Source organism: Meleagris gallopavo, chromosome 2 (genome assembly GCF_000146605.3).
Source record: "Meleagris gallopavo isolate NT-WF06-2002-E0010 breed Aviagen turkey brand Nicholas breeding stock chromosome 2, Turkey_5.1, whole genome shotgun sequence".
NCBI lineage: Eukaryota > Metazoa > Chordata > Aves > Galliformes > Phasianidae > Meleagris > Meleagris gallopavo.
The window spans coordinates 37,335,887-37,338,451 of record NC_015012.2 but is presented as its reverse complement, the minus strand read 5'-3'; the positions used below and the strand labels follow the sequence as shown (position 1 = coordinate 37,338,451).

The following is a 2,565-nucleotide window of genomic DNA, read 5'->3' as shown; positions in this document are numbered from 1 at the left end:
TATTCTGTCTCTGAGCTCTGCAGTGAGGACCTCAATCATAAAAAAACATGTAGTTTTTCTAGGACAAGTAATGACACTGGAAATGAGTTACAGAAATTCTGCCCGAAATCCCCAAAGCTTTCCACTTCCCCCTAGGCAGAGAGCCCCCAGGCAATTCTGTGCAGCAGCTAATAGGTGTTAAGTCACTCATCCAGCTGCCCATGTGCTCCTCCAACAGTGAAATTCAACTGAAAATCACAGTTTGGAAGAAGAATTTCAGTGCTGCTATGAAGAATGATCATTATCTAACACAATTCTCTTTGCAAAGGCATGAATTCAGTGATTTACTAGTTCTTTCCCATTACTGACTACTGTGATATTATACACTGTATATCACATGAACAAAATAAGAGCTTTGGTGTGATCCCTCCCTGTCCCCTGTGTCACCCCGAACCTTTTATATGAGGACTGAACATTTAAATTGTTTGCTTAAAAATCGTCAGGATTGTAGGAAAATAATATATATTAAAAAACTCTTAAAATGAGCTACTAATTATTAATGTGAATGTTTTTCACATCCATTCCCTACTAACTATCTCAATGGAATGATACAGTTGAACATCTCACTGGGAAAAGATCCATTTGTCATACTTCTTTAATTTTTTATCAATTTTAAAGCATCCTGAAACCTAGCCAGCAGTAAAGCAGCAAAGAAAGTGCCCAAGACACCCTCTGAGAAAAGCGGTATGGGCTGGATTCTGTTCTGCCACAGATCAGTCTAAATCGGTATCCATTCCATGATGTCAGTGAAACTGAATTGCTGAATGCAGAGAAGAATCCAGCCTCACAATGCAACTCCATGATGGAACTGCTAGAGTAAATAATGACTGTTGCTGTTTGGCTCTTTCCACTCCCCAAAAGTTCCTTAATGAATAATGAATTTTATGAATAAGCTTTAATGAATGAGTGAATACATGCCAATGGCCAAACTAGTGAGAACATTTTTCCTCACACTTTCCTCTTCTCCTGCAGACCCATTGCCTTCCTTTGCTCCTTCAAAACAACAAATCCCCCTTTGAACCATCCATCAGTCACACAGAAAGCTACCACATCCTGGTAGGGAATACCAAACTACAAATTGGTCAGGTTATAATTCCAGGAAAGACATTTTGTTTGTTTTAAACATGCAACTTATGTTCTAGACTGCAAGTGCCGAAAAAGAACAAACTTTCAAGCATTTAATTCCTTCTTTATTTCCTCCTTTAGATTAAAATCCATTTGTTTCCATCGGGCCATTCAGATAAAGGCTGTAAAATGAATGACACAATTAATCACTTAATATAATGCATATGCAACTTCTAGCTGAAAATCACATGGGTTTTTCCAAAACCGCTAGCTGCCCAAAAAAAAAAAGTAGTGGTATTTGAAGACAGCAGTTCACTTTTTTGTTTGCATTCCCAAGTACTTAAAATATTACTGAATAAAATTTCTTGACTTCCATCAATAGAGGACAAACACATCAGCTGAAAGAAATTGGGAACACAGCGAGACCCAGTTTTGCAAGCTTACAATGCAAACATAAAGAGCTAAGTGTGTGCTCATACTAAATACTGTAGAAATCAGTTCTGGGGACAGTTTGTCTGAAATGCCTTTCAAGTGGCTCAAGTACAATGTTCAAAAATGGAGGCTTCTAATCATGCAGTGCATCTGAAAATACTTAGTCATGCACCCAGAGTCATATGAATAACATGCACCTGGTCCAGCAGCAGTTTTAACCAAGTGCCTTCTGACCAAAGCAAAGGGATTTTATGGGTGCGGCTTAAAAATTAATCCCAACAAACAAATAAAACACCCCTTACAGGAGAGTTAGAAGACAAGTGGGCAGTTTGCTATCTGATGAACTTGACTGTCTCTGTAACCAGTCCCTCCTGTTCAGTCCTGCTGGCCACCCATTCCTGCTCTGCTTGTGTTGACATTCTCTGCAAGTTTTTAACCGTGTTATTGAGTCAGGTAACACTAAAAACCGACCCATTAGCCAATTAGATTAAAGAAGAGACACAAAACAGCAGATAATAGCCAAAGGGAAGGGAATGTGAACAAGTCAACATTACTCAAGGGGATAGCAAGATGTTCTAAAATGTAATCTCAATGTTCGTTTAGCTAAGTAAATACTCAGTCAGCCCACATTTGCACAAGCCTTGATCACATGAAGTAATCATTTCTGGGGAAAAAAGCCACATTCCACCAGCATGGATTTTCTGTAATAAAATACTCTCCCCCAGACATACTCTTCCCTAGGCTTTGGTAGTGATTTCATTTACCTGCAGTTCATTTACTTGCCCTTCATTTCTCTCAGATCCATATGCTCTTATCTCAGGGAATGCAGCAGGAAATGCCAAGGTTTTGTTATGAGAAAAAGTCCCAAGAAAATGCTGGAGAAAGAGGGAAAGGTTAACAAAGCATGTGCTTACTGTGTTGAAATCCCCTGACATTAGACTACACCCCAGATTCCCTCAACTGTACTCTCTTCTATTTTTCTCTTTTCTTTTTTTTTTTTGGTCTTTTTTTGTTGTAGTAACTTAAAAC

At 38.7% G+C, this 2,565-nt stretch overlaps 1 long non-coding RNA gene across 1 annotated transcript in view; it reads right to left on the bottom strand.

The window, feature by feature from the left end:
• Window positions 1-1,023: 1,023 nt before the first annotated feature.
• LOC104909687 overlaps window positions 1,024-2,565 on the bottom strand; it is an 8,649-nt gene continuing 7,107 nt past the window's right edge. Inside the window, exons 2-3 of the long non-coding RNA XR_004158871.1 lie at window positions 2,301-2,411; window positions 1,024-1,286 (exon numbers count right to left, since the gene is read on the bottom strand). This is a non-coding gene — a long non-coding RNA (uncharacterized LOC104909687). The remainder of the gene's footprint in view (window positions 1,287-2,300; window positions 2,412-2,565) is intronic.